Source organism: Elephantulus edwardii, unplaced genomic scaffold (assembly GCF_000299155.1).
Source record: "Elephantulus edwardii isolate Elephantulus edwardi_28Jun2011 unplaced genomic scaffold, EleEdw1.0 scaffold00059, whole genome shotgun sequence".
In the NCBI taxonomy this organism is placed as follows: Eukaryota; Metazoa; Chordata; class Mammalia; order Macroscelidea; family Macroscelididae; genus Elephantulus; species Elephantulus edwardii.
Window position 1 is genome coordinate 15,306,916 of NW_006399809.1, and position 11,396 is coordinate 15,318,311.

At 37.8% G+C, this 11,396-nt stretch overlaps 1 protein-coding gene across 4 annotated transcripts in view; it reads right to left on the minus strand.

The window, feature by feature from the left end:
• Window positions 1-11,396, minus strand: part of BBS9 (Bardet-Biedl syndrome 9) — a 677,588-nt gene that overhangs the window by 538,054 nt on the left and 128,138 nt on the right. The gene's annotated exons all lie outside the window — the stretch shown is intronic.

An 11,396-nucleotide genomic window follows, 5' to 3' on the forward strand; every position in this document is an offset into this window, starting at 1 on the left:
TCATAAATAAAGAAATAAATCTTTCAAGTCACTGTTTTGGAGGCCAGCATGGAATACATACCAAAGACTCTCCTTTCAGATAATGAAAACAAAAAGAATAATCCAGAAAAACCATGAAAGTTTTGTAGTTCTGATAGGACAGAGCCAACAGGAAACCCCATAAAAGCAATAGGGTTTCAAGATCTATTTTAATGACCTAACAATGAACTAACTATATTCAGGGGCTCCTTACCACATTTTCAGTATTATAATACAAGCTGTAAGAAAAATAGAGCAACAGCAATAACTACAATAACACTTACTAAGCACCTATTCTATTCCCATCCTTATATTGAAAAAAATCGATTAGCAAAAATATTGACTAATACTAAAAGGTGAATAATAATACCACATTCTTAAGAAGATTGAGCTCCACAAAGTTAAAATTTGTCAAATATCAAAAAATTAGAAAATTACAGAGCCATCTCTCAAATCTGGATCTATCGGGCTCCCCTATACTATATTCATTTTCTAAGAGAAAAGGTTTTCCAATACCTGGTCCATTTTTTTAAAAAGCAGCAAATTAATATAAAAAAATCTAAGTATTGTGAAATAGACTAAGTCCCACAGAACAAAAAAAAAAAAAAGCTTCACTACAGTGGACTTCTTGGGAAAGGTTTCATAGTAAAAAGTAGGGCATGTCTTAAACTCTGAAGAATAGGTAGAATGAATACATAGAATAAAAAGGAAAAGGTGAGAATTTCAGGTAGAGAAAAGAAGTACATTACACAAATATGCAGAGGCAATCAGACTTAATCCACAGATTAATGGATCAATTTTTACCATCAGAGACCATGAACACAAAAGCAACAGGTTGAAAATACGTCTCTGTCTTAATGATGCCCCCTGAACTACAAAGAAATATCAATAAGAAAATATTTTAAAGTTAAAATGATTAGGCAGTATGAAGATATCCTGAAAATTTACAATCTCAATGTTTCTTTCATTAATCTTGACCATAATGACAAGTGGGGGGTGAGTAGGGGTGGAAGACCTGGTTTAGGTTGAAATACTGTTTGCAAAGTTGGTGAAGAAATTGAGTAAGGACCTACCAAGATCATATTGAAAGGCATTTTGAACATCAGTATATTTCATTTTCAGAGGCAAAGGGAAATTTGGGGGCCTACAGGGGCTGAGAGATGAAGGAAGGAAAGTTCCTTTATGGCAGGACCATGAATGAATACTTACTGAATAGTGTGTCTCATTTCCTGGTGTTAAAATATCAGGCAGGCAAAGCTTTTACATGATGTATTAACTGGTAATTACTTACACGTTCAACTGACTACTAGATTAACGGTTTTCTCCACTAAATTATAGTCTAGTCACTAAAAAATTTGTGTAGATGAAAGAGAAAGAATATGTGCTTGGGTTAGCACACACGTGCCCACTTGCACACATCTCATCTGAAGTTCTTTCCACTCTGCTTAAGCAAGGGCCTTTTCCATCACTAATTATTACAGAACATGGGTCCCATGGAATGCAGTCCCAAATGCCCTTTCCTCCCTCTCTCTCTTCCTGTGAAATCTCTGCAGCAGAGTAAATGCAGTGGCATACATTAAAGAAGACTACCATTACTCAGCGTGCTACACGTTTTCCGAATCTCTTTATGGTCATATTTCTTTTACACACTGAGTAAAAATACAAGTGAAGAAATGCAAACGTGACCTGTGGCCAAGCATATATTGCATTCAGCATGCAGCTGTCAAACATGCTTGGTCTTATTCCAGCTCTGGAAAACATATGAAAAACAGCTGGATCACTAGTCAAAAGGGTAGACAGGAAAGAGCAAAAAGCTGATACATAAGACAGGAAGAATAAAAAAGTCTGTAGAACTTCCACTCATTTTAAGCTTGCATGAGAGGGGAAATGCTGTTGTTGACATTATAGAGAAACTGAAACATTAACTAATTAATCTTTATTGCAAACCCAACTCAAAAAGTATGCAACAAGTTTGCTATGAGCAAGGGCATAAAAATGTTGAGAGTCAAATGCCAACAGAACTTCTTAACAGCAAATGGTGGGTGGCTTTCTAGAGTTAGTAAGATTGTAAAGTTTCCAGATTGTAAACTTTAGTGGAAACATTGTGCTTTTTCATGTTTATCTTCATACATATTAAACTCTGACCACTGTTTAGAGATAAATACTACAAATTTGGCTCCACTTAAAAATTATTAATTGGCAATCTGCTAAATGAAAGAATAACTGGCAGCCTTGTTATCATACAGATTTTTGTAGTTTGAGAATTTTAAAAATAATTAGTGCCTGTTATTATGTAATTAGTAGAATCTTAGTTTAAAAACTTAGATAAATATTTTTAAAACCCAAAGTAGAGAAAAATAAATAAAAAGCATAAATACGTTGAGGTAAATACCTAGAATTTAAAATCTTGCATGTTGCTGTTGTGTGCCATTGAGTTGAAACTGACTCATGGTCGACCCTCCAGGAGGGTTTAAAATGCCTGGGAGGAGACTGCTCATCCTTCTCCCACAAAGCAGCTGGTGAATTCAAACCACTTGCCTTCAGATTGGCCGTGCAACTCCTTACCACTAGGCCACCAGAGTTCACTTAAATTTTATTTACCAGTTCTTAACTATTAAAATTATATCAATTCTTAACTATTATCAAATTGTTTTCCTAATAAGTATCTTCTTAGGACTAAATACGTCAAGACTCAAGAAAATCAAATGTGGGTCTATGTACTAACTCTTCTTACGAACTTGACTTATGATATTATAAAATGTCTACTTTTAATAGCAAGCTTTAAGAGCCTTAGAAGAGAATGACTATGTATTCTAAGTTTTTTATTACATTTTCTTCCATTAAACTATGAATAAGTTTAATAGTATAAACTACAACCACTCATTTACATAGTATTGTATACAATAGATACAATACAAACGCAAAGTTAGAATTTAAAAGCATTTAAATGTTCTATTCAGGTCTTTCATTCATAGTGTCTCTGTGAGTCAACAACAACATAGAAAGAGCTCTGTTTGTCTTAGTGGATAGAAAGTTATGCTACCAAGCCAAAAGTGGATGGCGCTCAGGCCTGGTTTTAATTGGTTTTGGTAAAACATTCTTCTAGGTGGTATTGCACTTGTAATGTAAAATTAAAGTGATCATATATATAATTGACATCATTTGATTATACACATATATTGATTTATTTTTACAAATCTTTTTAAAAGGGGAATAAAATTATAGGGACAAGAATAACATTGTCTGGAAGAATTATGGAGAGTTTCAAAAGAAAATTAAAGACACAAAACCAAGCTCTTGAGTGTTAGCCATGGATGAAGATTGCCAGGTTATGAGAATCAAAAGCAGAACAAACTCCACACAGAAAGACATAGAATATAAAAGAGTTGGGATATGTTGAGAGGAGTGGGACAATAATCAAATTTTGGAGGGAGACAATGCTGACAAAGACAGTATACTAGCCAGAACCAATGGCAAAGCTGCAGCTTGAGCCCTGGTAGGTTACCTCCTTATTTAGCCTTGAGAGCTTTGCCAGTTCTCTCCTCCGGAAAAGTTATGTAAAGGAACACAACATGATACCCCTTTAAGAATTAATATAGCTTTTTGAGAAGCTTATCCATCACCTGGGTGTTTTACTTGTTGTTATATCGGCTCAAAAGGGACTAGATGAAGGAGTGATGAGGAACCTTGATAGCCTTTTGGAAAGGACTGAAAGTTTCAATTGAGACCTTTGAATGAATGTTTGTATCTTTCATATTGAGTAAAAAGATTATCTAATGATGGTTTGTATCATCTATAACTAACCTAACAATTGATTACAAGTGGAAGTACTTGGGTAGCTGCAAAATTTCTAAAATAATGATGTTTTCTAAAAAAAATATGTTAAAAATGCATATACCGCCTAGTACCTAGGAAGCATTCAATTGTTGTTGTCTTGTTCGGTGTCACCAAGTCAATCATGACCCTTAAAGAACCTATTAGTAACCAGTCTGAACCCTTTCCTATCCTGTGCCAACCCCATAATCTCTGACACACTCGAGCTCATTGCTGAAGTCACTGCATTAACCTATCTGGTTAAGGGTCTTCTTCTCCTTTGCCATTCCTCCACCTTTCCAAGCAAGATGTACTTCTCCAAGAAATAGTTTCTCCTACCAAAATGCTCAAAGTATGGGAGATGAAGCTCCACCATCCTTGCCTCCCTCCAAGGAACACTCTGACTATACCTTCTCCAAGACTGCTATCTATTTGTTCTTAGCTCAAAGGTATCCATCTTTACTCATTGTCCAGCTTTCAGATGTATAGCAAATGATTGCAAAGATCATGGCCTAAATTAGGCACACCTTAGTCCTCAAACTAACAACACTTTTCCTCAGTAATTTGGAAAGGTCCCTAACTGGAGACTTTCCCAGTACAATATGTCTCCTGATGTCCTAACTACTAGTACCAAGTGTATTGACTGTAGATTCAAGTAAGATGAAGTTATTGACAGTTTCAATCTCTTCTCCATCAAGCATTCAATAAATGGTAAATTATTGGTATTACTGGTTTTGCTGATTGCACTGTGTCCCCAATAAATATATGTGCCCTTAGTAGATGTAAGCATGAACTTGTTTGAAATAGGACCTTTGAAAATGTTATCAATTAGTATGAGGTCATACCAGCACAGGGCTTTGGGGATACCTTGATCCAATCTTCAGTGTTGTCCTTACAAAAGAAGAGAAGAGACAGAGAGACAAAGGAATGACACAACCCTGCTTGCTCAAACTGAGGAAGACCTCATGCACTTGCTGCGAAGGGTCAAGGACTGCAGCCTTCAGTATGGACTGAGGCTTAATGTCAAGAAGACAAAGATTCTCACCACTGGACCAACTGGCAGTGTCAGGATGGATGGCGAAGAGATTGAGATTGTTCACAGCTTCAGTTTGCTCGGCTCCACAGTCAACACTCTTGGCACCAGCAGTCAGGAAATCAAAAAGCGTATCGCGATGGGAAAGTCTGCTGTTAGGGACCTCTCTAAAGTACTCAGGAACAACGGTGTCTCTCTGGAGACTAAGGTGTGCCTGATACAGGCCATGGTATTTGCAGTCGCTTGTTGTGCATCAGAGAGTTGGACAATGACTAGGGAGGACAGAAGGAGAGTGGATGCTTTTGAGCTGTGGTGCTAGAGAAGGGTACTGAATGTACCATGGACTGCCAGGAAAACAAACAGATTCATCTTGGAGAGGATTAAACCAAGCTACTCCTTGGAGGCAAGGATTCTGGGGCTTCGTCTGACATACTTTGGACACGTTGCAAGGAGGGACGGGTCCTTGGAGAGGGACATCATGCTTGGGAGGGTGGAGGGACGGCGCAGGAGGGGAAGACCCTCTATGAGATGGATTGATTCGGTGACTGGGGTAATCGGGATGGGTGTGTCAGAGGCAGTGCTGTTGACGCAGGAGGAGTTTAGGGCTGTTGTGCATGGGGTTGCTATGAGTCGAAAACGACTCGACGGCACATAACAACAACAACAACAACAGAACTATGTTGTAATTGCAAGTCAAGGAATATCTGGGGCTCCCAGCATCTACGTGGAGAATGGATCCTCTTTTCTTAGAGCCTTGGAAGAGAGCACGGCCCTTGACCATGGCCCTAGCTCAGACTTCCAATCTCTAGAATTTATAGGGAACAAATGGGTTTATGTAAGCTAAGGGTATTCTAGTGGCGTAGTGGCAAGAACCTGTGTTGCAATCTCGAAGGCACATGGTTTGAGGCCACCAGCTGCTCTGTGGGAACCGGAGGTATGTAACAGTAAGCAGCCTGTGGAAATTAATAATCCTCCTTTTCTTGAAGACCAAACTGTTGCTTAAAAACTTAAAGTTTAAATATAAGAATAAAAATTTTTTATAACAAATTGATAAAATTTAATGTGAGAAGGAGCACATACACATACAAACACAAGTAGCAACTCATCATTTTTGTCAGAGAAAAGTGCCTTAATGATTCTTAAAAGTACAGAAAAATCTCCTAAAATTTAGTTCTGCAAACTGTTGCTGTTCAGGATCATTTTCTGCCCATTTTTAATTTAATCTCTTCAGGACAAAAATTTCCCTAACATGGAAATGTTAAATATGTAAATTTCTAAAGAAACAGAAGTATACCAACAATTTATATTTAAGAATCAAGTATGCTAGCCCCCTCTTAAGAATCAAATATCTCAGCCCTCTTTTTTTTCACAACACACACATACACACACAAGCACTTCACACATAGGCACTCACAATCACACATCTCTCTCCTTCCCACCATCCCCCACCCCATCACTCTCCCACCTCTTTCTTTCTCTTTAGATTTTACTGTTTTCTGCAGGATGACCCTGAATGACACAAGAAAGAAAAGATAGATGACACCATAAACAATAGCCCACGTATGTAGCATTCCTTACCTCTTTATAAAAAATTAATTAGTTAATTAATTTAAAAAACCCTTATAAAAATAAGTACAGTACTGGAGGTAGATTAAGAAAAGAGGGGGAGAATCTAGTTTAAAATCAAGAAAATGAATTTCTCAAAAAGGCAAGAACCAATTATGAAAATGAAACCAGAGAATTTGGGAGGGGGGATGTAAAAGCAATTACTTATGCAAATATTCCTCATGTATCCATCCATAAAATCAATGACCCCAAAAACTAAATATTTGCTTTTTCATATCATTAACCTTCTTCATCCTAAAATCTACAGTGTATCAAAAGAAGGAACAAGGAAAAGTTAGTGTGCACTGAAGTCATTATCCCTAAACTGGAGGTGGTGAGAAATGAACTAAAGCCAAGAAATTATCAGCTGAGCTTTATTATTATTTATTATTTTATTATTAATCTTATTTAAACTTAAGTCATTTCAAAAGGCAAAGCAATGTCAATTAGGGATGGCATCAATGCTAACTTGACATTTTCTGAACTATTTCTACCACAGAATTCAATGTGCCATTTAGCCACTGTTTGGTCAATTACGTTTCTTTGGATTCATCTGAAGGAAGCCATTAAAATATCCTGTCTTAGGTGTTGTTCCTATATGCCGTTGAGTTGACTATGATTCATAGTGAACCTACACACAATAGATCAGAACCCTGTAATATCCTGAGCTAATTTCACTGTCTTTGATACACCTATCCTCATTACCCCAGTTTTTGGATCAATCTATCTCATCTGTGTCTTCTTCTCCTACACTGTCCCTCCACCTTTCCAAGCACGATGTCCTTCTCCAAGAACTGGTCCCTCCTGGCTACATGCCCAAAGTATATGAGACAGAGCTTCAAAATCCTTGCCTCCAAGGAGCAGCTTGGTTTCATCCTCTCCAAGACAGACCTGTTAGTTGTCTTGGCAGCCCATGGTATGTTCAATACTCTTCTCTCATAACAACTCAAAGGCATCAATTCTTCTACTATCATCCTTGGTCATTGTCCAGTTCTCTGATTCATAGCAAGTAACTGTGAAGACCATGGTTTGGATCATATACACCTTAGTCTCCAGGCTAACATCCTTGCTCTTCAGCACTCTAAAGAGTTCTCTGACAGCATATTTCCCTAATACAATTTGTCTTTTGATTTCCTGACCTCTGGTTCCAATAGTGTTGATCGTGAAGGCTAGCAAGCTGAAATTGTTAACAATCTCAATCTCTTCATCTATCATGATGCTACCAGTTGACCTAATGACAAGAATCTTTGTTTTCTTGATGCTGAGCTTCAATCCATATTACAAACAGTCCTTGACCTTCTGCAGCAAATGCCTTAGGCCCTCCTCAATTTCAGCAAACAAGATTGTGTCATCTGCACAATGCAGGTTGTTGATGAGTCTTCCTCCAGTCCTGATGCCACATTCATCCTTATGTTCAGTTGCTCAAATGATCTGTTCTACATATCAGATTCAAAAAGGTATGGAAATAGGACACATCCTTGACACACGTAGTGGAAGTATTAAAAATAAATGTATGCATGATATTTAATAAAGAAGGTGAGTTGGCTTCCATTTAATAAACACCCTAGATTGTCAAACTGTACTGTGTAACAGGAGCCTAAATGAAGATGATCCAAATACTCATTAATCTGAAATCTTAGTACAGAATTTTAGTGATAGAGCAATAAACTTCTTCCACGAAGCCCGCCCATATTTAAATCAAGTTACCTAGTAGTTTGGACCAAGCTGCTTATTTCTTTATTATTATTATTAATTTAAAGGACAATTTACAGAGACTTTGGATTCCCATTCATTCATTGTTGCACTTTTCTCCCTGCCCACCCCTCTCCAGTTCGCTCTTCTCTTTGAAAAGTAAAAGAAAAATTCTTTCACTGTTATACAATCCCTCCCCCTAAGTGCACTCCACTATCAAGCTACTTATTTCTAGAGCTTATATCATCCATTTGTGAAAATGCATCACTTCAGTTAGGGAGGAGGAGGAGAAGGAAGATAATGTAATAGGATATACCTATGTATGTATTACCCAATGTGTTGTGAGTAAGAAATTATACCAAATAATCCAATACCAGGCTAATAAAGAATAGGAGATAACAAACATCAAAACCTTCAGCAGGGGAAAAATTAGCAGCTTTGAACATGCATTCACAACTTAAGGAAAAGAAAATATTGTCAATATTATAAATTAATAACAAAAAAATCTAGTAAGAGAGACTTGGGGTGAAGAGATTACAATATTCCCTTTTTCCGATAAGGAAATTGAATCTAAAAAAAAAAATGAACCACTGATCAAAGGTTATGAAGCATCCAGGGAAGGTAAGCGTCTACACAGGTGGCAATCAGCTGATGTGGGGTCCTGGGGCCCCAGGAATCTAGGTGCCTCCCACCTCATGCTCTGTCTGACCACAACCTGATCCATATCTAGTGCTCCTCAAAGGTGGAAGCTGGGACTGGAAGCAAGGGTTCTGCTTCTTCCACTGGGGCATTTCCATCTCCTCAGGACCCACTCCAGATTCCCCTGCACTCCACCTAGCCCTCTGGTCGCTCAGGAATACCAACCCCTCTCTTCTCTCAGGTCATAATATTCTATGCAACACAGGCTTGCTTTCCATTGGCACATACCGTCCCCTGGTCAGGGAACCTGTCACGGAACTTTGCTTGCATTATTGACAGAGGTAAATCCTTAAGGCAAAAATAAGCTGATAATAAATTCTTTTAAATTGTGATTTGAGTAAAAGTTTACAGAGAAAATTCGTTTTCCAATCCACTATTTATGCATGTTTCACGACATTGATAACACTGCTGGTGTCACGTCAGCACTTCCCACTCCCTCCCTGTGCTTCTCATTTTTATGAATCCTTTATCCTAACCCTGCAGGGTAAACACTGACCTCTGACCATGTGCTGTCATTTCAGATAGCACATTTTCCCCCCCTATTGATACAATTTTAATCAGAAGTAGGGTTAATATTTTTTCTGGTAATAGAGCTAAATTTGATTGATGTCTCTACCTTCTCCAACTTCTACAAGTCAAAGATAAACCGCATGAAGAAAGGCTATTTTGTGTTTATTACCTGGCTAACAATACTGAACGCCGTCCCTTAAGGGTGATACCAATGAAGGAATTTTTCTTTTACTTTTCAAACAGAAGAGTGAACTGGGGTGGGGGGGGAGAAAAGTGCAACAATGAATAAATGGAAATCCAAAATCTCTGTAAATGTTCATAAAAATTAATAATTAAAAAATGTGTTCAGTTAAATTGAATCCTCATGAAAACAAGAAACCACGTTAAGCAGTCACATCAACTGCCATCATGTGGTTGACACATCTTACATACAAGCCTTTTTAGAGTTTTATTCAGTACATCCTAACTTCTCTCCTTAGTTCATACTAGAAGCTAAAAAAAGTATTTGTCAAGTGAACAACTAGCATGAAACAAAATATAAGATGGCAGAAAGCATGGTGAGGTGTAAAGAAAGGTCAAGTCATGACTATCATTAAAAAACAGTGTTCTTTATTATGAATTACTGAAATGTTTCTTTTCTGAATATAAATGTGTGCGAAGTTTGAAAAAGATATGGCAAATTCCTAAAATACGTGAAATACATTAAATTAGGATTCAAAATTATGTGAGGGCTTAGAATCTACTTGGTATCTCAAAATATACAGTTAGAAGTAAACTTTTTTAAAAAAAAGAACAACAAACCACCTAAATCTAAAAAATAAGTACTCATTTCTTGACCAACAAAAGGTATGTTGTTGTCGTTGTTGGGTACCATCAAGTCAAAACCAACTCACAGCTGATCCTCCAGAGGGTTGTCAGAGGTAGTTAATCGCATAGAGGAGAGTTCTCCTACAGAGCAGCTGGTAGATTTAAAGCATGTACCTTCAGTTGTGAGGAAACTCCTTACCATGAGGCTACCAGAAATAGTAAGAAATATGAAGAGAAGATGAGAGCTCTGGTAGCCTAGTGGATGAGGAATTGGGCTAGCAACCTAAAGGTGGGCAGTTCAGATCCACCAGTGGCTCCATGGGAGAAATTCAGATAAATCTCCTCCTGCAAAACTTACAGTCTCTGAAATAAAAATTCTTTCATTGTTATACAATCTCCCCGCCCCCAGTCCACTCTACTATGCAGCTTTTATTCTGGACTCTTGTCATGACAATAATACCTAATTATAGATTCAACCTAAACAGTTCTCCCCCTTATCTGTTTCAACACAGTATACATTATTTATCCCCTCTTATTTTCCTTCCCCCCAACTCCAATGTCAGTCCCGCTTTACAACAGTGGCACTATGCAGTCTTTGTCCTTTTTTTCAATTTAGAGAGAGAGAGAGAGAGAGAGAGAGAGTGTGTGTGTGTGTGTGTGTGTGTGTGTGCAATCAAATAGAATCTGACTGGTACAGGAAAAGATTGTCCCTCCTTCTCCAACAGAGCATCTAGCAGCGCAGTTTCTTGCAAATAGGCTACCAGAGCTCCCTTTCTTTGTCCTTTTTTGACTGAGATATTTCACTCAGCATAATGTCCTCCAGGTCACCCATTTTGAATAATATTAGTTCCTTGTTTTTTAATGCAGCATAGTAGTTGATTGTGTGGATATACCACAGCTTCTCTATCCATTCATTTGTTTATGGGCACTTGGGTTGTTTCCATCTCTTTGCTATTGTGAACAAAGCTGTGATAAACATGGGTGTGCATACATCTGTTTGGGTGCCAGTTCTGATTTCTTTAGGGTATATACCCAGTAGTGGAATTGCTGGGTCAAATGGTATTTCTATTTCCAACTTTTTGAGAAAGCGCCATACAGCCTTCCATAGTGGTTGCACCATTTTACACTCCCACAAACAGTGAATTAGGGTTCCAGTTTCTCTGCAAGCTCACTAGCATTTGTTGTTGGGTGTTCTGTTAAATTTTGCTATTCTTACTGG